The sequence below is a fragment of the Juglans regia genome, chromosome 4 (genome assembly GCF_001411555.2).
Source record: "Juglans regia cultivar Chandler chromosome 4, Walnut 2.0, whole genome shotgun sequence".
In the NCBI taxonomy this organism is placed as follows: Eukaryota; Viridiplantae; Streptophyta; class Magnoliopsida; order Fagales; family Juglandaceae; genus Juglans; species Juglans regia.
Genome location: NC_049904.1, coordinates 20,705,450 through 20,731,296, shown reverse-complemented (window position 1 = coordinate 20,731,296; position 25,847 = coordinate 20,705,450).

The window sequence follows — 25,847 nt, the reverse complement described above, 5'->3', positions numbered from 1 at the left end:
CGTACCAAACAATGCTTCTTTATAAGCTCTTTCACATCTTGCAGGACTCTATGCCATGAACTCGTAGCCAAAGGTGTATAAGTCCATGTAAGAGCACCCATATGCTATGCAAGCCAAGTTGCATGTTGTCCCTCGGCTCCGGTATGTTTGTCAGGAATGTTAACTATAATATTACCTACTTTACGATATTTCTCCAACGTCATACCTCTAGTAATGTCTCGTCTATGATGAGATTGTACTGTTATCTTTATAAAATAATATTAGTTATTTACCTTGTATCAATTATCAATTATCTTAATTGAAAAATGAGTATTAGCTATTTATCTTGTTTCGTAGAGTCAGTCTCTAATGGTGAGTTAGACGAAGAGCTAGGAACAGGTGGAGATGGGATGCGAACTTCCTTCCTCTTTGGTGGCATAATTGCAAGATACTGTATAATGTGAACATAAAACTGGTCAATCATTTGTATCAGTTTCATCTATAGATTTGCTCTCATCATCTGTAGATACTTTAGATAACTCAACATTTTGATCAACTGTCACCTCAACTATTTCAGCCTCAATATCTTCCATATGTAATGAGATCATCTCATACTGGCTCAAATCCACAAATAAGTTAAAGGCAGTTTGACTCTCTTGGTATGCTTCTTGAGTAGAAGGATCATCTTCTTCTTCATCTTGTCCCTCCGCTTCAGGGATAACGTCATAAATATTTCTAGGAGAAAACTTTTGTACTACTTGCCATTGCTTTCCTAACTAAGGAATAGCTAAATAGAATACTTGAGAGGCTTGGAAAGCCAAAATAAAAAGATAATCTTCATAGTATTTTTTTGATGTATTAGTACTCAGAAAATATCATCGTGGCATTTTTCCCTTCTAGGATTGCTTAAATCCCATCAATCACACTTAAATATATAAACCACAAGCTCCCCCACATATCTCATTCCAATTATATCTATGATAATTTCATAGAAATCAATATTGTCTCCATTATGACTTCATTCGACAATAATACCACTATTTTGTGTTTTCCTATAAAGTTCTCAATCAATTATGTGATGCCTACTTCCCCTAGAAATACATTCAGAATATTGAGCAGCACCTCTAGAGGTGCCACGCGCCAGTGCATATAGTTTGTCTAATATATCGTTCAGATTACTAACATGCATTTGTACAACTTACATATTAAATAAAGCATAAACATTCAACCATTAACAATCAATCGTTAGTGCAAAATCGCATCTGTATTAATGCCAATACCCATTGTTCGAACCATTTCGGGAACTTCTGTTCATGTCTCTAGTCTATATCATTTACTCCCAATTCTTTGAGCACGTTAATATAATTACTGAAATTAGAAATTACCAACAATAGGTATATTCGTATAATTGTTTAATAAGTAAATTCAATGATTAATTAACAATTAATTTGAACTTACTTCAAGTGGCTCTCTATCTCAGGACAATTATTTAGCACGTACCATTGAGCTTTCTCGAACTTCCTTTCACACAAATCATAACCACGCTAAACACCAAGTGGACGTACTTGTTGGAAAAATACAGAAAATCCATTCCGTTGTCTTACTTGGTCAACATCAAAGTTTCTTTCCAACCGATCAAATCATGTGTCAACGCCATGGAAGTATTTGGAATAGAATGCATGACACTCATCATCAATATATCTTTCTGCAATTGATCATTCTGGGTGGGCCTTATTACCCACTATGTATTTCAACTTTCCAAACACACGCACATAAATCTTTAAAAAATGCACACAACCCAATTAACTCTACCCGCACATCTCTAGTCAAGAACCCACGAATACGAACAAGTAAGATACGTTGTAAAAGTATATGACAATCATGATTTTTTAGTCCAGTCATTTTCCAGTCATTTGTTCACACACACTTTGTTAGATTCGAGGCATACCCGTCCGATAAGTGTATTTCAGGTGCAACCACTCACAATATGTGGCCCTTTTGTTCCTTGACAATGTATACCACCCAATTGACATGTAAACAGACGAACCACTTTGTTGCAAGTGTATTTTAGGTCTAATTCCCAACCGCTTTAGATATTTTCGTGAGTTTATATTATCCTTCATTTTACCTTCAATTGATATCAATGTTCCTAACACGGACTCACATATATTTTTCTCAATATACGTAACATTGAGACTACGCCACAATTTTAACGTTGACCAGTATGGGGAGTTCAAAAAATATAATCTTCTTGTCCAATTCAACTCATTCACACTTCGTTTTCTCTTCCCTTTTTTTTTTTACCAAAATCATTACTTCCGACATCCACAAAATGTGCAATAACATTTTCGCGAGACAAGAATGGTGGAGGGTGCCCCCATTTAACAGTGCCATCAAACATTCTACAATTTTCATGCCATTTATGGTCATCAGGTAAAAATCAATGATGACCCATGAACCATAGCTTCCTCCCATATGTAAGTTATTCAAATTGGGTATGTTTGTTACAAGTTGAACACGCCAATTTTCCCTTAGTGTTTCAACCTGACAAGTTTCCATAAGCAGAAAAATTATTTTTTGTCCATAACACCGTAGTATGATGCATCTTAAATGACTTGCCTGTTGATGAATCAAATGTTAAGACCTCATTCTCCCACAAATCTTTCAATTCTATTATCAGTGGCTGCAAGTGTATGTCTATATTATTTTCCAGTGATCTTATACCTGGAATGAGCAAATTCATCATGAAATATGAATTTTTCATACCCTTCCACAGTGGTAGATTGTACGACATAAGTACAACCGGCCAAGTACTATGACTAGTACTCATATTCCCAAACGGATTAAATCCATATGTTGCTAACCCAAGTTGAACATTACGAGGTTCTTCAGCAAACCATGGGTGTTCCACGTCAAATTCTTTCCAAACTTAAGAGTTTGCAGGATGTGACAAAATATTATCATTCTTGACTCTAGATGATGAGTGTCATGTCATATCCACAGCCGTTGAACATGACATAAATAACCGTTGTAATCTAGATATCAATGGAAAGTGACGTACGACCTTCTGCAGCGCATTCTGCTTCTTAGTTGTCCTTCTTGATTCATGGCAAATACACTCTTTCAACTGCTCATTCTCTCGCCAAAATAACACACAATCATTCTTACATGCATGTATTACATTGTAATCAAACCCGAGTCCTCTCTTCAACTGTTTTGCTTTGTAGAAGTTGCGGGGTAAAATATTGTCTGATGGAAGTGCCTCTCTAAACAACTCGAGCAACATATTGACAACCTTATTAGATATTCGGCACATGGATTTTATATAAAACAGTCTAACTGTAAATGACAACTTACTATGCCTTTTACAACCTGGATATAACTCATACTGTGAATCATTTCACAAGCGGGTAAAAGTGTTATGACACAGATCATTTGAATTTGATGCATTTGTATTACCTTCATCCATAAACTTTTCTGTAGCAATGTCGCCCAACATTTGCTCCATATCCTCTTCGGGATCGTCACCAACAACCTCATGATGTACATCTTCATCAATGTCTTCTTCTTCATCTCGAAGTTCGAATGATGTTGGATGCGGTTCTCTATGTAAGACCCAATCGGTATAGATGCTGTCTCACCAACTCTATCTTATGAAAATGCAAATTCTTGCAAAGTCGGCATGGGCATTTAATACGATGTCACTGCCAATTGTACAGGATGCGAACTCCAAAAATTTCTTAACTCTTTCTGCATATACATTGTAATCCTCACCCAACCGATCACTAACTCGCATCTAACTCTTATCCATGTCCAATATCCTACTGCAAATAGTTACGTATATCAACAAACAATCAATTTTCTAATATATTGTGCAATTTCTTCATTTCACTGGGTAGTTTGTCCTATCCCATTCGGGATTGTAAGATCATAATCGTCAACCTACCAACTATTATCTATCACGTTCAACAAAATTTTGGAAACATCTCCCCATAGTTCTCCAAATATGCTCATTTGGTGGTGCACACTAACGAGTAATACATCGATGCACCATCACCGAAACTACATATCCAGTAAACAATAAGGGATGACTCTACCAAAATCATAATGTCGGATGTAACATATATAGTTTGATAGTTTGCAAGAATGATTGTACAATCTCAAACTATCCACTCTGAACAATTCAAAAGTTATCAATCAATCGTTCAACATGATTGATAACTCTCGAACGGGTCTAAGGTTTATTTCAATGGCAAGTAGAAGATACGATATTAAAACACAACAATAAAAAAAATACTAGAATACAAGATGATACGAAAGGGTGCTCCAAGAAAGCTCCAAGAATCTGGGAAGTTGAACAAGAGTTTGGCATCAGGCCCTCCCAGGGGGCCATGGCGGCCAAGAATGTCGAGGCAGGTCAACGTTCCTTTGCAGAACTGGTCTCTGTGGTTCCACAACCACTTCCAGAATTATCGGTGCCTCATCGAGGGCCAAAGTACGTGGATGGAGAAATATGTTTTCAGTTCACTAAGGAGGAAATTGCTCGATCTGTGGAACCTTTTCGTTTTTCTATTGTATTGAAATTCCTAAGACAGAGACCCTCGTTGGATGTGATTCGGTCGTTTATACATCTCCGCTGGGGATTATCTTGCATGCCGATGGTTACAGCTATGCGGAGACCAAGAAATGTTTTCATTCGAATGACAAATGAGCAAGATTTCTTGAAAGCTATTTCTCGGGAAACTTGTGAGGTGAATGGGGTTTAGTATCGAGTTTTTCATTGGAAACCATATTTTAATGAAGATGAGGAGCCGTCGTTGGTCCCAGTTTGGATTCTGCTGCTGGGTCTTCCACCAAATTTTTATCATGAATCTTTTCTAAAGATTTTCACTGCTCCGATGGGTAGATACATTAGAAGAGATAATTCAACAAAATGTGCAACTCGCACCGATGGAGCATGTTTATGCTTGGAGATGGATGCTTCAAAAAAACCGATTTCTTATTTTTGGATTGGGATGCCAGGGTCGGGATGTAAGCAGGAAATTCTTTATGAGACACTTCCAGCGTTCTGTATAAATTGTATAGTTCAAGGGCATAATGCACATACCTGTAATTTGAAGAATCAGAAAGATGGAGAAAAGATTTGGATGCGAAAGAATGTAAAAGATACTGAAGAAAAAAAAAACAGAGCCACAAGCTGAAATAAATGTTGAGTTGGATAAAGGCAAAGGAGTGATGATGATGGAAGTAGGAATGGAAAAAGGAGATCCGGAAAAAAAAAATAGATTTGTCTTAGGATCAACAACGGGATTGTGGTGCACAAGATCAACATCAAGACCTGGGTGAAAAGGAGGGGGATCCTCTGGAAAATTTGGAGGGACAAGAAATGGAAGTTAGGTTGATTGAAGAAAATGTATCTTCTGGTAAGGAATATCATGTAGCGGAGATAGAAGAAGATGAAATAGAGGGCATGCAAATAAATGATATGGTGAATTTGGCAGGGGAGGGGTTGCCGGAAGAGAGGTTTGCTGGGGCTGTCAACAAAGAAAATTTGGAGAGTAATTTGAATTTTGACAAAGGAGTAGAGCAGATAGTTTCAGACTCGGAGCTAGAAAGAATACCAGAGGAAAATCCTGAATGTATGGAGGATACGGTTTCTGAACCAGATACGGAGTTAAATGTGGAACATTTTTCTAAACAAAAAGACTATGCCTTGGATAATGAGGGTGCGGATGCTAAGCGAAAAGGAGCTCGAAAAATATTTCAAAAGGTTAGAAGTTCGAATCGGGTGAGTTCTCGGCCTAATAAATTTTCTCTATGATTGGCCCTATTTTATCTTGGACTATTAGAGGATTGGAACTTCTAGAGGTCGATTAAAAAATTTGGTTAGGAAATTAAAACTGAAAATTGTTGGTTTAATGGAACCTTTTGCTTCATCGGATAAGGTGCAGGATGTCATTCGGTTTCTACATATGGATAAGGTTATTACTAATGATGGGGAGTCTGGTAAGATTTGGGTGCTTTGGCAAGATGATATTTTAGTTCAGCCGATTCTTTGTAAAGAACAATATATCTTAATTCGTGTTGGGGTTGGTGATAATACTGTCATTTGTTGCTTTGTGTATGCCAAATGTAATATGGTTAATAGGAAAGAAGTGTGGGAGTCCCTTAATGGTCAAATACTAGGAAATGAACCTTGTATTGTTGTAGGGGATTTTAATATTATAAGGGAAGATTCGGAACGTCGAGGTGGTAGATCACGTCCGAGAATGGCAATGGAGGAATTTAATAATTGGATTGACAATTGTGGTTTAATGGACATGAAATCGTCGGGAAGAAGGTTTTCTTGGTGTAATGGCCAAAGAGGGTTAGCACATAGTTGGGAAAAATTGGACAGAGGGTTATTAAATGCCAGTTGCTTGACCAGATTTCCAAATGTGAATACTTGCTATTTATCGAGATCTACATCAGATCATTTGCCTATGTTTATTCAATTTCAGTCTAATATTTTTTTGTATAGGCCTTCTCCATTTCGGTTTCAACAAATGTGGATTGAGCATCCAGATTTATATCAGTTTGTGGGTAGAATTTGGAAAGAGGGAGTGAGTGGAATGGGACTTCTGAAGTTGGCTTTTAAGCTTAAAAGATTGAGAGGTGCTTTACATGAATGGAATAAAAGTATATTTGGCAGAACCGAAATTCATATTCAGGGGTTAGAAACTAAAATTGAGGAGATTGAATCCGAACTTCAACAGCATTGGGACTCGGGGCTCGAACAGGATCTTGTGAGTAAAAATATGGAATTAGCTAGTTGGCGCAGCCGGGAAGAAATTAGATTGGCTCAAATGGCTAAACTTAAATGGCATGCGGAAGGGGATCAAAATTCATCTTTCTTTCATACGTATTTATCTTATAAAAGGAAAAAAAGAGTCACGGAAATGAGGCTTCATGATGGAACTTATTTGAGATCTCCTGAGGAGATCCATTTAGGTGCAGTCCATTATTTCTCAAATTTTTTACAAGCAGAAAGTCAAGAAAGTATACCGGATTTATCACATATTATATCGTCGGTTATTTCATTGGAGGAAAATGAGGCTATTGGTGTAGTTCCTTCGATTAATGAAGTGTAAAATGCTTTGGACTCCATTCCTTCTAATAGTGCGCCAGGGCCAGATGGTTTTGGTTCGGGTTTTTTAAGAGTGTCTGGGATATTATTAAGGTGGATATGATGGAAGCGGTGGAAGAATTTTTTAGAGGAGGTAAATGGTCGAGATTTGATACGCCTTCATATGTGGTCCTAATCCCTAAGGTGGATAAGCCAACAGGGTTTGAGAAATTTAGACCAATAAGTCTTTGTTCGGTGTTTTATAAAATTTGCTCAAAGGTGATTGTAAACCGTTTGGCTATTCTGCTTCCAAAAATTATTTCCGTTGAGCAAGGTGCGTTTATTCCTGGAAGAAGTATTTTTGAAAATACTAGTCTAACTCAAGAAATGGTCCATTCTATAAATAAAAAAATACATGGGGGAAATGTGGTATTGAAGCTTGATATGGCCAAGGCATATGATCGTGTTGAGTGGGAGTTCCTTTTGATGGTGCTCCAATCTTTTGGGTTTTCTCCTACAGTTTGTGGATTAATTAGGGAGTGTATTACTACACCTTGGTACTCGATTTTAATGAATGGTACAACGAAAGGTTTTTTCAAAGGTGGTAGAGGATTGAGGCAAGGTGATCCTTTGTCGCCTTATTTGTTTATTATCTTACAAGAGGTCCTTTCTCGACTAATAAAACAAAAGGTGCCAGAAAATAGTTTTGGACATTTCTCTCAACCTAGAGGTACGATTTTAGTATCTCATCTAATATATGCAGATGATGTGGTCATTTTTACTAATGGTGGTTGTCGATCAATTCGGTGTCTTCTAGATATTTTGAATACTTATGAAAAGTGGTCTGGTCAATTGATTAATAAAGAGAAAACTACTATGTATTTCTCAAAAACACTTCCGATTTCTAGAAGAAGGAATCTCAAAAGATTGATGGGGTTTTCGGAAGGTAAGTTTCCTTTTAAATATTTGGGGGTGCCTATTGTTTCGGGTAGAATGAAAGTTGGCAATTTGGAAGAGTTGGAGAACATGGTTAAAAAAAAAATTAGTGGCTGGAAAATGAAATTACTTTCAGCAGGGGGTAGAGTGATTCTATTGAGGCATGTTCTGGCTAGTATGGCGTTACATCAATTAGCAGTTTTAAAAGTTCCAAAGTTAGTTATTTCTTCATTAAATCGGTTAATGAGCTCTTTTTTTTTTGGGGAGAAAGGGATGGAAAGAGTAAGAAAAAATGGGTTGCTTGGAGGTCTATTTGTAAACCAATAGAAGGAGGTTTGGGTATTAGATCGTTTGATGATATGCAGAAGGCCCTTCATTTAAAACTTGCCTGGAAATTGATGAATGAGGATTCTCTTTGAACAAATTTTTTTTGTTCGAAATATGTGGGGAACAAACCTTTGTTGCTACTGGATGCTCAAAAGGGTACAAGCTTTGGCGGATGATTGTTAGAAGTATTCCCACAGTTTTGAGTAATTCTAAATGGAAAATTCGATAAGGTAATGTATTTTTTTGGTATGATAATTGGCTGGAGCAGGGTCCTCTTCCAGAAAATTGTTTTGTGAGTGAACAGCCTCTTTTGAAGATTAAAGATTGTAATTTGGATAGAGGATGGGATATGGCTCGGTTAGAGAGGCTTGTGGGGGCTGAGAATGCAGAGCGGGTTCTAGAGGTTATTGCTAATTGTAAGGAAGGAAGGGATTTGCTAATCTGGGCTACTAGTGAAAATGGTAAGTTTTCAACAAAATCAGCTTGGGAACGTATTCGTGTTAGAGGTCAGAATTTAGAGGGGCATAAATGGCTTTGGAATAACATTCTTCCAAAAAAAATTTATGTTCTAATGTGGAAGGCTTGGCATGGAGCTTTAGCAGTGGATGATAAAATTCGGAGAATTGGTATCCCTTTAGTCTCGAGATGCAATTGCTGTATTCAAGGAAAATATGAAGACTTAAATCATGTTTTATTTGCTGGTGAAGTGGCTGCTGAAGTCTGGAAAAAAATTAGAGTTTTGCTTGGTCTTCCAATTGGAAGAAACTGGTATGAAACCTGCCTTAGTTGGTTTCAGAGGGCTTCAAATGCCTCTCAAGCTGGTGTCATATTGGGTGTATTACCTACAGTTATTTCGTGGAGGCTATAGACTAGGAGATGTACGGCCCGTATGGAAGGGAAGATGGAATCTGGTCAAGTTGTGTGGCAATCTATCAAACAGTGGGTGGGCGTTATCTGTCAAGGGTTTTCAAAGCCTAAGAAATTCACTCAAACTGACTTTTACAATCTTAATTGTTTCAATATACAGAGAGTTCCAATCAAGCAACAACAGATTAATTACATAGCATGGTCTAAGCCGGCTCAAGGCCATGTGAAGCTAAACACGGATGGTAGTAGTCTAGGGAATCCAGGTGAGTCAGGGGCAGGAGGTGTGATTTGGGATATGCATGGGAGGTTGCTGTTAGCATTTGCTAAGAATCTCAGGTATGGTAATAGTACTTATGCGGAGTTAAGAGCGCTTTTGGAAGGTGTCAAACATTGTAAGAACATGAATTTCAGTGCAGTTGATATAGAAATGGATTCTAAAGTGATTCTGGCATGGTTAGATAAGAACAGATGCGGTAGCTGGTATTTGGAGGATTTTTGGGAGGAATTGCAACTTCAGCTCATTACTATGGATATACGATTTATGCACATTCATAGGGAAGGAAATGCTGTTGAGGATTGGTTAGCTAGAAGGGGAGCAAGTGATGGTGATGTGGAATGGCAGAGTATGGGGGAGGTTTCTCCTTTGTTACGGGGTTTGATTAGAGTTGATAAATGGGGTCTCCCTTCAATTAGGTGGAAGAACTAATTGACTTAAACTGTGCGTGTTGCCGGTTGCTGCTGGTTTTCGTTCATGCAGATTTATGTTTCGTGGAGGAGGCGTTCGGGTTTCTGTCTTGTTTTGTATTTATAGGCAGTTTTTTTTGAGTAGCAGGTTTTTGGTTAGGTTAGGATGGGTCTGCTGTTTTAGGTGGTTTTGTAATTTTGACTTTGGGTTTTGGTTTAGATACAAGGGATGTTTGTAATTCCCGAGTATCGGTTTTGTAACCACGGTTTTCCTTCGCCATAAGTGAGGTTTTTTTTAATAAAATTGGGACGGAGTCACTAATGGACAGGTGGCTTCCGACTCTTCTATAAAAAAAAAAAAAGATGATACGAGAATAGAAGATACGAGAATCCCCAAATCTTAATTATGTATTTTAATTATTATATATTTTAAGTATCTATATATATCATGGGTATTTTAAGTATTCTAAATATTAAGTGTATTGTAAGTATCCTAAACATTATGTTTTTTAATATTAGGTGTATTTTAAGTATTCTTAGTATATTAAATTTTACTTAATTACTTATTAGATTAATTGTACATTATAGTTATTTTTAAGTATTAATTAAGATTTAATTTTATTATTTGTTAAGTTAGTCCTCATAGTTTTTAATTAATTATCTTTTAAATATTAATATGTGTTTAAGTATTAATAATTCTTATGTTTATTATTTTTAAATTATTTATATTACAACTCATGAGACAACCATTCGAACACTTAAATGACTGTTTGAACAAAAAATAAAAATTTTCTTTTCGCTTCCAGCTCCGCGATGAGTTCATCCCATCTCTCTAGTGAGTCTAATCCTTCCTGAATTGAGTTTTTCTGAATCTAACCGAACAACTTAAAACTTTCCATCTTTTCCAGCATTAATTACCAGCATTAATTCACCCTTTCAAAAGTTATCCAAAACTTTCCATCCCTCATTAACTCACTGCCCAAAACCTAATGTAAATTTATTAAAATTGTGTTCTTATTTCTTCTCGAGTTATCCAAGTTTAGCATCCTGTGTCTCAAACTCTGTTATTCCAAATACCATGAAACCCTCACTTTTGCTTAAAGAAACCATGGTAGGAGCCTCGATTGAAAGTGCTGTCCTTGTGAATTGGAATGATCTTGACCTTGAGCCTGAAACAGATGAAGCTTCACAGCTATCAGCGCATGTCCTCATAGGCAGAGTAATATCATCTCGTCCTCTTAATAAACATGCTCTTCATGCAACTATAAAGTCAGTATGGAGCTTTTCAATAGGACTCAAAATAGAGGATTTAGATGTTAATATGTTTTTGTTCACATTCACAAACGAGACTGAAAAGCAGAGGGTTCTAGATCAAAGGCCATGGAACATTAAAGGTTTTCATTTGGTAATCTGCTGCTGGCCACCTGGGTTAAGTCTTCTCAAAGTTGATATGAAGATGTCTGTATTTTGGGTGCAAATTCATCGGTTGCCTCTAGAGTTTATGACTAATGTAAATGCTAAGAAAATAGCTACAAAGCTCGGAAATTTCATTCAAGTTCAAAAATCTAAAGGCCTAGGTATACTCTTGCGACGATATATGCGAATACAGTTGAAATAAATGTTGAGAAACCGTTGCCTGAAGGATTTCCATTGGTCCGAAAGCGTAAACCAGCCACATGGATTAGTTTTAAGTATGAACGCTTATTGGAGTTTTGTTATTACTGTGGGTGCTTGGGTCATCTTCAACAAGTGTGTTTGTCTCTCCATACTAAAACTGAGGTATCAAACTATGGGCCATGGATGCGTGCAGAAACACAGACCATTAGAAGGACCTCTTATTATGATTCTCAATCATTCCCTTTTGAGCCAAAGCATAGGGACGTTCAGCAACAACAAGAAGAATTCTCTTCATCAAATGAAACAAGGAATTTTTTTCCACTGGTGTCGAGTAAAGGGAAGGAAGTTTTGTACCAAAAGAAAGATCAGTGCAAGGAAGATTCTCAGGTGGTTCAGTTCCTCTCAGATGATCTAAACAGTAATACTTCAAGTTTTCATGGAAGTTTGGCATGCATGGGATTTGGCGAGATGAAGAAGGGGACAGGTGGCAGCATCTCAACTATGGAGACAAAGTAGTCAGGGTTAATAAAGGAAAGTACAGCTAATCATTTCCTGCTGTCATCCATTGGAAGGTCGATCTCAACTGTTGATGAAATACAGACCGTTGATCAATGTAATCCTGAACTGACGGCAGTCCGTGCATCCTCTTCGTTCATAAATAGTAAAGACCCTTCAGTACATATCAGCTCAGATACTAATGAGGCTCTGCCAGACTTTGAAAAGAATCTTCTTCAACAAATATTGGTTCAGTTTGAAAATCTGCAGAGCCCAAATGCAAATCACTCAGTGTCACTTTTAGTGAGCCCATCAGGAAAATCTATCTTGGCAATCCATCTCAATTTAAATGAAACCCAATTAAAGAGCCCAAGGATAGGAAGCATCACGCCTCATCCTTACAGTCCATCCACTCTATGCAATGTTAAAATAGCTAGCCCAACCCACCTGAACACCAATCCATCATATTCCTTCACTGCGTTTAACTTGTCCTGCCCTTTCCAAGATGCTCATCCTCCAATGAGATACCTTGCTAGACCATCTCAGTTACCTAAGCCTGGCAACCCACCCTCATTTACCCCAGAGATACCAGTAAGCGCATCATTTCCTCCCTCCCACCACATACCTCTTACTGAAATTGTTCAAACCCCAACCCCCTTTAGCCAAGCTTTGGCCAAATTTGGAAAACTCAGTCCAGTTTAGATTTTTCTCAATTAGGAGATGGGGGAAGCTCTGAAGCAAAAGAGGATTATAGCCAATTTTTGCAAGTTGAAAATGCCCCTTCTACTGCAATCTCAGTCAATCCCAACAAGGTGAAAAGAAGTGAGGTGGTTTGCAGAAGGTCAAAAAGACTCAGGTTCACTCCATACGGAAAATTTGAGCTCACAACTGGTAACGATTCTTGTACTCAGTTTTTTAAATCCATAAGTATAGATGATGTGGCTGTCGTGGCAGAGCCGTTACTGCCACCAGGGCAGAAATGAAAATAATCTCTTGGAATTCCCGGGGTCTAGCCCGACCCCGTGCAATCAGAAGCTTACGGGCTATAATCAGGAACCAAAAACCTAATTTAGTCTTCCTAATGGAGACTATTTTGCTTAAATCGAATATGTCTAATATTTTACATAGGCTAGGTTTCTCTATTGTAAATTTTGTGTATGCACCCTCAAATGACAATTGGGGGGGTCTTTTGGTTTTGTGGTTAGAAGGTTTGGAAGTGCAACCTGTAAATGTTCATTGTAATATAATCTCTATGTTTGTATATTCGGATCCTGTGCATACCCCTTGGTTGCTTAATTTGGTTTATTGCCCTGCCCAATACAGTAAAAAAGAATTTTTTTTGGAATTTTTTAATGGAATGTGGAACCAGTTTTGAAGGACAAAGACTTGATATAGGGGATTTCAATTCTATCTGTAGCCAGAATGAAAAATTTGGAGGAAGGTCCTATGCTCCTCTAACTCTAATAATCTGAATTCTTACATGAATAAGAGTGGCATGATTGACCTAGGTTACCATGGACCCAAATACACTTGGACCAATAATAGACATGGTTTGGGTCATATTAGAGAGATCCTTGATAGAGGTATAGCAAATCAATCTTGGTTGGACCTGTTTCCAAACTCTTTCCTCCAACATCTTTCCATAAGTGCCTCTGATCATTCACCCATCATGCTTGATACTGTGGATAGAAGAAGACACTTTGCTAGTTTTAAATTTGAAGAATTTTGGATTAGAGACCATACTAGTCAAATGGTTGTTCAGAATGCCTGGAATAGTCATTTTACTGCTAATTCGAGCTATATTCTTCAAAGAAAACTCAAACAAGTTCAGACTGCACTGAAAAAATGGAATAGATATCACTTTGGGCACATACAATCTGGCATAAGAGACACCACCAAAGCTCTCTTGAATATCCAAGAAAATGACCCTAATCTCGACTCTAGGATCATGGAGGAAGAACTCAAATCTGAATTGAATGAATTGTTAAGGAGAGAAGAGATTCTTTGGAAATTAAAATCAAGAGTTCAATGGTTAACCACAACGGATTTGAACACAAAATTCTTCCATCTCTCTACCACTGTGAGAAGACGTCAAAATACAATTGATAGTCTTAAAGTGAACCTCAATTGGACTGAGGATCAACATGTCATTCAAACTTCTTTCTTGAATCATTTTAGAGATGTCTATGCAACTTCAAATCCTAGTATAGACTGGGGTTTAGAGCCCCTCTTTCCTGAAAAAGGTTACTGACCAAGAGAATAGCATTCTTTGTGAAATTCCTTCTGAGGAAGAGATTATTCACACTCTTAGGCAAACTCCATCTAGAAAAGCCCCCGGGCCAAATGGTTTCACTGGGCTCTTCTATAAGCACTACTGGGATATTGTCGAAGATGATTTCATAAAAGCTGTTCAGAACTTTTTCATAAGTGGTAAGCTTTTAAAAGAATTAAATTGTACTCACATTGCTTTAATTCCAAAGATTAGTAACCCCAACACTATTCATCAGTTCAAGCCTATTAGTCTTTCAAATGTTTACTACAAAGTCATTGCAAAGATTATGGCGAATAGGCTCAAGAAAATTCTTCCAAAAATCATCTCCCCAAACCAAACAACTTTCATTCCTGGTAGAACTATTCATGAGAATACTATTTTGGCCCAAGAACTCTTTCATTTTTTGAAAAGAAAAAAAGGAAAGAATGGTATCATGGCAATGAAGATTGATATGGAATAGGATTTTGATTTCATGGAGTGGGGGTTTATTTTGAGAATCCTGGAAAGCTTGGGTTTTAATAGAATATGGGTTCATTGGATCAAAGAGTGTATCACAACGGTCTCGTATTCGGTTATTATAAATGGTGCTCCAAGAGGCTTTATTAAGCCTAGTAGAGGTCTGAGGCAAGGGGATCCCCTTTCACCTTTTCTCTTTATTCTGGGCACGGAAGTTCTCACTAGACTCATCACTTATGAGGAAAACTTGGGAAACATTCAGGGTATTTCGATTAGTTGGAATAATCTCCCCATCTCGCATTTTCTTTTTGCTGATGACCTTATTTTTTTGGGGAAGGCTAATAGTTCAACAACAATCAACTTCAATAATTGTTTGGAAAAATATTCCTCATGGTTAGGTCAAAAAATCCATGTTAGAAAGTCTTCTATAAAGTTCAGTGAAAACACTCAGCCAAGACAAAAACAAAGAGTCAAGGAAGTTTTTAACTTTAAGAATGCTTCTCCCACCATAAAGTACTTAGGCCTTCCTTTGTCCTTTAATGGTTTAAAGAAAATTCATTTTCAGGAAATTCAGCAAAAAATCTCCCAAAAGTTGGTGGGATGGAAAGCAAAACTGCTTTCCCAAGCAGGACATACTACCCTCATTAGAACGGTTGCTAGTTCAATGCCCTCTTATATCATGTCCTCTGTTTTGGTTCGAAAAAGTGTTGCTAGTAGTCTTGATCGTACTTTCATGAAATTCTGGTGGGGTTTCCCGGAAGAGAAATCCCATAATCTTACTCTCAAATCCTGGAATTCTATTTGTAAACCAAAGTCTATGGGTGGTTTGGGAGTTAGGTTAGTCTCTGATTTTAATCAAGCTTTTCTTTAAAAAATTGGATGGCAGATGATTATGGGTGTTGATGCGATTTGGAGAAGAGTCCTTGCCGGTAAATACCTGAAAATGTCTCCCTTTTTGGGTACTACTAAAAGACATACTAATTCTTGGATATGGAAAGGTATTCTCAAGCAAAAGGATTTTCTGAAAAAAGGTTTATGCTTCAAATCAATAATGGGGTGAACACTAAAGTTTGGAATGATCCTTGGATTCCTACCAACCTAAACTTCACACCTACTCGGAAAGATACAAATACTCCTATTGACCCTCTTCTTTGTGTTTCGGAATTGATGATGGAGGAACCTAAGAGATGGAATACCATTCTGCTTCAAGCCATTTTCAGTCAAAGTTTAGTGAATGAAATAGAAAAAATCCCTCTTGCCCAACAAAGTTTTCACAATCTCATTGATAAACCTGTTTGGACTTTCCATAAATCTGGATCCTGTAGTGTTAAATCAGCATATGCTGCCTTAATACTATCCCATGCTCAGGAAATGATGGACAATAGCAGTATTCAACCTGATATTTGGAAGGGTCTTTGGAAGCTTAAGATTCAGGATAGACTAAAGTTCTTTTGGTGGGAAATTCTGAATAACATCTTGCCAATTCGTTCTTGTATTAAGAATTTTTTCCAGATTGATGTTGATAGCCTTGACTGTCCTATTTGTAACACTGGTGAAGAAACTCAATCTCATCTTTTCTTAAATTGCAGTTTCTCCAGAATCCTGTGGCGTCATTCCCCTTGGCCTTTAAACATATCCTCTTGTGCTCAGAATGATATTAGAGTGTGGGTCAAGTGCATTCTCGAACATGTTAATCCATTTGAACAGAATATTACAAGGTTCGAATGGTCTCAACCCAGAATCCAAACACCAATCAGTTCAGAAGAAACATAATCTCACAAAACATCACAAACTCATATTCAGAAAACACTACAAACATACAACATATATACTTCGAATAGCAACCCTCTAATAAACATATTTTGAATTTAATCTGATAAACACCTACAGAATATATATAAATTGTAAAACCAATAAACAACTATATTAAAGTATAGATTTCTCCAATAAACACCTACACAATATATATATATATATATAATATAATCAATAATAGATTTGTAAATAAAATGAAAAAGAAAGCCAAACCTCCAAGCAAAATAAGTGTGCAATCCTCTTTGTAAGATGATAGAATGAAGGATTGTGTGAAGAAAATGGAAGATTTTGGAGAGAAAACGGAGAAGAGAGAAAAATGAGGGACCGATGGCGTGCGGAAATGTTTTAAGTTCTCACTTACCATTTGAATGGAAATAATTGGTGGTCAAACATGAAAAATTTTCAGCACCCCATTTTTCCTGTCGGCAAAAATTTTCGTCGAAGCGTTCGAAGGATGACAAATTAAGGACATTTGAACACTAATTCATGAGTCATTAATTGACAGGATATTTTCACATCACTGCAATAAACAGTTCGAACAATTACACATAACATTCGAATGGTACTCCAGGAGTCATTAATTGGCAGGATATTTTTGCGTTACTCCAATAAACCGTTCGAACGTTGAGAAAGGGCATTCGAACGGTAATCCATGAGCCATTAATTGGCAGGATATTTTCCCACGACTACAATAAACCAGTCGAACGATTACAAAGGACATTCGAATGGTACTCCAGGAGTAGTTAATGGGTGGAATATTTTCCCACCACTGCAATAAACCGTTTGAATGGTTTTTTCATAAGTTCAAATGCAAATATAGCCTTCAAACAGTTTATGGATACCGTTCGAACACATCACTTTAATGTTTAAATATATTTTTATTTTCATCATTATACATATTAAAGAAAACTATACGATCATATATGTTAGTAATATATACTATCATGTATATTCTAAGATATACTATCATATATATAGTAATCTATACTATATATCATATATATATTATAGTATAGAAATGTAAGATGATATCTATTAGTAATATATACTATATATCAAATATATAGTATCATATATATTATACTATATTAAAGTATAAAGAAAAATATAAGATAATATGTATTAGTAATATGTACTTACATATATTGCAACGCCCCATCCTCGAGGGCCTGGAGAGTTAACTCATGTTACCTGATAATCAACACCAACACTGCTAATATACTTTCAAAAGCTCCAAATCAAACATAAACATTTCAGATTTAATTAACCACACATACTTATATATCAAATCCTCTACATGTCACTTAAACTCATATTTCAACAATATAATTAAAACAATTCACCAATACTTATAAAAAACATTCTATTCTTAATCCACTATTCTTAAGTCATCTCACCCAATGTTTCATAGGCTTGATTCTCAGCTAACAAATCCAAAATCATTTGAAAATATTGTGAAGATAAAGGGGATGAGTGATCAACAATTTAGTAAGCAGAGAACATATACTAGCATGCAAACATGAGCATTTATAGACTTCAGAATGCAGAACAAAACATTTTTTATTTTCAGAATGCAGAGTCAGAACATGTTATAAAAAATATCAGAGCGAAAATTCAAAAATATTCTTATTCAAAATTCCCTTGGGACAGCATAACTAAAACATCATATCATAACAGAATTTCATGTTTAACCCCCGTTGTAGGGTTGTGCAAATCTTGACGGCCAACTGAACAGAAACAGAATGTGAATCTTCCCTTTATTATTCTCGGTACCGACTAGTGTGCACACAAGAAAGACCATGCAGAAAATCACTTTGCTTCCAAAGTAGGTGCACCGAAAATAGAAAAGTTGGTACCAACCCAAATAGAGGCCATAGTTTTACACCCGTAGTAAGATCAGAACTAACAGAAACAAAATGTCATGCTAGAGGTTTCAGAAATTGCATCATATTATATCAGTGTACAGAAAATTTTCATAATAGAACAGAACATAATCATATCATAAAAATATGATTTATGCACAATTTTTTATATTCGCTCTCTTTTGCATAGATTAGAAACAGAATGACAAAATTTTGCTCATATCTACACCAGTCATGACAGAAAGTACTTTAATCTTATATTGAATTTCATGAGTCATGTAGAACAAATAACTGAGGTCATTTCAAATTTCTTTTCATAACAAAACATGCATATTTTTCCAAAAATCAACCTTAGCACATTTTATTTATTTTTATACAAACTCTAGCATAGGAACCGTGCTTACCTGGACTCCTTAGTCTTTCAAAAAAATTCTTCAATAATGTCGAATAAATATTAATCATCACCTATAAAAATCACGTAATTCCCATAAATTCTCAATCAACCACATATTTCAATATTTAAACCTAAAATGCTAAAAGAACCTATTTTAAATCCTTAAAACTTAAAAGTCTCGTAATTTCTAAAATACCATCATTTTCTAAAACCATGAATATCCACTTAATCGAATTCGTACCGAATAATAAATTTAATCGAACAAGTATTAATATAATCACGGAACTCAATAAAAAGTAATATTTAAAATATCTAAAATACCAACAACATATTATAAATTAATAGAATACTTTGACTACTTTAAAAATCTTATAAAATTTGTCATGAAAAACTCCTCTCTTAAAAATAGGTTTACTTCCTTTAGTTAACAATATTATTAAAATATTATCTACACAAAAATAATATTTTATGAGTCTTAAAACAAAACCCATTTAAACATAAACCCAAAAAGACCACTCATTTGAAAACATATATCTGGAACATACACTGGTAATAGTACTCATCTATTAGGTTAACAATTTATATATACATATACATACACATACTTATAAAAAACAAAACAATTTACATATATATATATATACACCTTAACAGAAAAACTAGCAGTGAACGGAAACAAAAACACAGAAATAATAGAAGTAGTGATGACAGGGACTTACGCTTGGAGAAGTTAGGGGTCGCGTACGACGGCTGGTCTAGAAATACCGTGGCGGCATGACTGTCAAGCTAGGGAGGGCGTGCGGAGGCGAAGCTGCATACGCTGGGCAACGAAAGCGAGAGAGGCAAAGAGGGATGAACAGGAGGGAGTGCGAGAGTAAGCCACGAGAGGGAGAGAGAGACTGCATGGGATACTCACCTAGAGAACAGCAATGCGGCGGTGCCAAGGTGGTTGGGCAATGGCAGATCACGGGACTGCTAGGGCGTTGGCGTCGCTTGTAGCTGCGACAACAGGTGGGGCGGTGGCTTACTGGTGGTGAGTTGGTTGAGTGAAACTACTCTGTTTTTGGAGAGCAAAAACAGGGGTGTTTCCACTACAACTTCTCGATGAGATGGGGACAGTGGTGCACGGCAGAAATGGATTGTGCTACGGAGGAGGAAGTGCTCGATTTGCTTGCTGGACGGGTTTGGTAACAGTGCATCCGAGGTTGTGTTGTGGCATGAAACGGTGGTGGAAATCTTTGCTTGGTAATCCATGTGTGAAAGCTGGATGTTGAGGCTTGCAAATGTAGGCCAAGGATGCGGCAAGTAGCAGAGAAGAGAAAGATAAAAACAAAGAAGGGGGTGCGACGCAACAGAGGAAGGAAAAAGAATAATAGGGTTTCAAACACGATGCCCCAAAACGGCATGGTTTTTGGGGTGTGGGTTTTCAGAGGCTGGGCAAAAAATAAAACACACTCAAACAGGCTTTGTCCCAAAAACAGAAGAGTCAACCAAAAGAAAAATGCACAATAAAAATAAATAAAAGCCAAATAAAAACACTACAACTCAATATTAATAAAATAAAATAACTAAAGTCCAACAATAAAATAAATTAAAGCAAAGAGCAATTTAAATGCAAACAATAACTAATATCAAGAAAGCACGTCAAAATAAATTTCACAACTTAAAAATAAGAATTAAACGAACGAGAAACATGATAAATTTAAATAAGAGAACCAATATTTAAAATTAAATAAAATAATCATTCAATTAAAAAATACACTAAAATACGGGGTATCACATATATATAGCCTCAAATATACTAAGATCATATAGTAAAGTATAGAGAAATTTATAACATCATATATATTAGTACTCGGTAAACCAGAGCTAGACCTTCTTCCCCGTTTTCTCTCTAGCTCCGAACGAAAAACACCCGTTTTTCGTCCAAAACCTCAAGACCTGCTGAAAGGGGGTGGGAGCTTCGGCTCCTCGCCCCCTCCCCTTGCCCTCTCCCTCTTCTCTGTCTAGTTTTTAACCTCTGTGTAGTGTTTTTATTTTTCTTTGTGTTTTTAGGCCGAATAAGGGAGGATCGCCGTTCGAGCCTTTCCGGCCACCAGTTCTCTACACGCGCCCCACTGGTGTGAAGCCCAGCCGCCGATCTTCAAAACCTCCAAATCCGGTGTCTATCGGAGTGGCGCGTAGACCGCACGCGCGGGACGAAAATCCGGACAGCGTTGGCGCGTGGCCCTCACGCGCCACCGAGGAACCCTCTACCGACACCACGCTCGGATGCTGTGGAACCGCTGGCTCCAGGTCTTCCAAGTCTGACCGTCGGCTTTCCTTCCAGCGTGAACAGTCCTGCACGAAATATTGCCGACCAAATGTGTACTGTTCATCCGTTTTGTTTTTTTTTGTACTGTTTTTTGTTTCGTTTCTATGTTGTTGTCCGTTTCAGTTTTTTGTAGCTTGTCTTGTTTTCTTATTGTGGTGTTGTTTTTGTTGACCCGAGTGAGGTTTGGACCTTTAGATCGGACGTAATCCGGGGCAAGGCTTTCGAGAGTGTTGGGCGATGCTACGGCCGGTGGTTATACGGCCGGGCTGTTGTGGTCTATATGTACGCTGGGTGCTCGCTCCACCAGAGCTCGAAATGACGATGCTTGCGGTGGGCTTGTCGTCTGAGGTCTCATCAGAGCTTGTGGTCTTGTAGTTGTTATTGTAGTTTTTTATAGTAGTTTGTTAGCGTTAGTTATAATAAAATAGGAATAGGCTTTGGATTTGATGTCCATAGCAGTGTCCCGTACTCTTCTTCCCTGGGAGGATAGAGAGGACCCTTAAGTTCTGCTTTTACAGAGCGCTTTCTCGGGTTCGAGAAAGTTTGATTAGAAGTTAAGACAATGTCTACCGCAAATGTATTTGTGTGTAGGGAAGCTACATATCTGTTGAGTTAGTTGGCTTATTACTGGATATTCTGTGTATTAGAATTTCTTGTATCAATAAGTCACATTTGTAACTTCGTTTTCTTAATGAAATGAGTATGCTCCATTCAAAAAAAAAAAAAATTTTTAGTACTCTATACTCTATGCTATATAGTATCATATATAACATATATAGTAAAGTATAATGGAATATATAGTATGATATATATTAGTTAAGTATAAACTCATATATTTAGTACTATATACTATCATATATATATATATATATATTACTATTATACTATAATAAAATATATGTAAGTTATTATGACATTATAATTTAAAGTATTATACTATCGTAATATATATATATATATATATTAATATACTATAATATTACATATATATTACAATATATATAATCTACTATAATAGTATATATATTATACTAAATTATGGTATTATAAATATAATATAGTATAATATACATTTTTACTAAATTTGAAATAAATACCGTTCGAACGGTAAATACTAACGCTCGAACAATCATTTGAAACCGTTCGAATTGTTAAATATAATGTTCGAATGGTTCTATACATATAAGTTATCACGGGTAGAGCTTTCTCGAACATCACCGTCGCCACCGTTTGAAAATGAGAGAAAACATTTGAACGCCCATCAATCGTCATTGTCTACCATTGTAATCACCACCTACGTCGAACACTCTTCCACCTAAAGTAAATGTATGCTCTTTATAAGTTATTTTACCGTTTATTTTTAGAGTTTTATCCTTTTTTTTTATTTTCTCTAGAAAAATTATATTTTTCCATCAATAGCACCGTAGAACTCCACAAATCCACCGTAGGATGTTTAGAAATGAAGAATAGTATGTGTTTTGTCAAAGAAACCCATAGAATCGATGTATTTTTAAGTGTTTTTATGATTGCTGAGTTGACTCAGCCATGGGCGAGCTCGATCTATTTTTCGTTTGAATGCGTTCGAAAGAGTTTAACCTTTCCAATTGAACACTGTTTTGGAGGTTCGAACGGCTTGAACCAAACAAGTTGTTTTTCGTTCGACCACTATATATTTCATTCGAACCATTTATTTTATATTAGCTTATTAAATTATTTTCATCGTTTTATTAAATTATTCTATCAATTAATTTATTAAATTGCTATTAGTATAAACTTTTGTGAATCTTTTCTCATATTAGATTTTATCACTAATGTTGAGTATATATTTTATTTTTTAAATTTCAGGTTCATAATAACGTCTTATAGGGGCCATAAACGTGGTAGATCAGGGGAACCTTCCATTTAAACAGTTCGAGAGCTGACTGTTTTACTTGAACGATAGGTAAAAATGTCTGATTTTGTGACTTTTATATGGGAGGGTCATTCCCTCCCATCAGTATTCAATGATCGTGATTGGGTACTAATCTTAGATCAGCGAGAAGAAGGATTGGAGCTCATTTCCTATATTGACATCGTTGCTAAGTTCTATAAAGAGCTCGGTGGTGCCAGCCTAGACGATGGAGGGGCATATAGGATCTGTGTCCAAGGAGTTCTTGTTATATTTTTAATGGACGGAGAGTCCGATCCTTCAGGTGATGGAGAGATGGTTAAGGACGAGGGACCAGTTTACACAGATGAGGTCGATGCACTTGCTGATCATTAGGTCAGAGACTTGATTGTTGGTCCAAATGCTCCAGTGTACGATGGGATTAAGAGCATTAGGCAGTCATATTTATCTTCTTTCTTCAAAATCATGAATTTGATCATCGCCAACAATATTGACCCTCAGCAGCACAAGACTGAGGTTGGCATGGATTGAGTGAAATTTATGATACGAGTCGCTCGTGGCATTCTGATCGACCTCGTGGGGTATATATTTGAGAGGATCCGATTAGAGGCTTGGTACACGACATATATATTGCCGTTTGGGATCCTGATCACTCGATTTTTGCTACATTCTGGAGTCGTGCCAAAAGTTGCCGAGAGTGCACGGGAGCCGATGGGACCTATAAACAACACCACCCTATCATGGAGCATGAGACACTCGAGACTTCGTTTTCGTGGACCTACTCCTGACAGGGCTGATATTCACAGAGATGCACAGCTGGGAGATACTGGAGTATCGGTTGGTGAGGCATCTACACAGGCCGAGGCATCACGCACATCTACTCGCAAGGAGATGGCCGACATACTGCGTGATGAGATCGGCATACACACATCAGCGGTGATCGATGCAGTGCATACTGCCATGTCTGAGTTGCGTATAGAGATTACTACTAGCGTCTCTGAGTTACGTACAAAGATTAATGAGTTACATACATAGATTAATGTCAGTAATGCAACTCAGGTCACGCTCAGTACTCTACTGACACAGGTAGAAACACGATTAGCTGCAGTTGAGGATGTGTGCAAAGACCTCGCATCACAGTAGTTTCTATTTTTTATTTATATTTTTTTGCTATGGTTATGGACAGTATATATGGTATTTTGATAATTTGCTTTAGTTATAAATTAAATATTTTATCTTTTCTGGAATAATTATTGATTTATAGTATGTGATATATGGCTGATAATATTTATTTAACTAAAAATCTTATTTAACATAAAAGAAATCATTAAAATATTTTTAAATTAATTACATAAAATTAATTTATGAATTCGTATATATGATATATATTTTTTATATTTTGAGTTACGTACCGAGATTAATTTTATACGTTCGTATGTATAAATGTGGTGTTCGAATATGTTTGAACTAAATATGTTCCGTTCGGACGGTTTAGAAACATTCATGCCAGGTTTTGCCACCAAATCTTTTCCGCTCGAACAAATAAATTTATCGTTTGAAAGGGTAACTTTTCCGCCATAATAAATTACTTCCCTGCCAAGATTTTACTGTTCGAATGGATTTTTTTCCGTTCAAACGAAAAAATCTTTTGAGATGATTTAATTTTTCGTAGAAAATCATGTTTGAACGGATATTTATCTGGTCGAACGGTTTTGTAAAGTCATCAATTTTTTAGGATGAAATTTAAATTTTATCTAAAAAAATTACTTTTAGGGACAAAATTTAAATTTCATCCCCAAATAACTTCATTCCTAAAAGTCAAATTTATTGTAGTGGCAGCATATTAGCATTGCTCATATAGGTAAAATCACCAAAAAGAATTTTTTCCAACCACCTTTTCTCCTTATGTTGGAATGTTTTCACAAATAGTATCTCATTTTTGGCTATTTGCATCTCCGGAAATAAAAAGAAGTTTTCGTCCAAAATACTAACTCTGAAGGTCGTGCACTGTATGTACTTCTTTTGTCGGCCTTGGTTTTATTGGTGAATAACCAATTTGCTAACAATGGTTGTGATACACTTCTAACTCTCTGACACCTATTTTACAATCAACCAATGCAATCATACCATTTCACTATCTAATTACTTCCACAACCTTATCATCATCTAATTAAGGACGAGACACAAGCCATCGTGACCAGAGCAGGAATTTTATAATTTTATGACTTGTTTTAAAAGATTCAATTATTTTTTAAACATCTTTAAATATTTTTAAAATTAAAAAAATCATATAATCTTTAAAAAATACTTCATTAACTGTAAAAAAAAATTTGAAAAATTAAGGCTATAATATTTGGACACTACAGAATTCCTAAAAATTCTCAAAATTTTACATAATTTCATTATTTTTTAAATATCATTCAAATACAAAATATTTTTCCTTTTCAAATTTTAACTTTTTCATCTAATCAATTACCTAATCATTACTCAAATAAAAAATAGTACAACTTTTACAAACTTCAAAACAAAACATAAAAATCAATACAACTTTTCAAACTCTAAAATAAAACTAATATTAAAAACTTATTTTCAAATATTTTTTTAACTATATAATTTTTCTTATTCAATATTTTTCAAAATTATAATAAAAAATAATTTATTTTTGCAAAACTTAACATACAAAATATTTCTCTTATTTTACAATATTTGCAATATTTCTCTTATTTTCATAATCTAAAAAATAAGAAAAATATTACCATAATTTAAAAGAAGAGAGATTTTAAAGAAATACTGAAATATTTTGAGAAATGAATTACCTAAAAATAATTTTATAAAT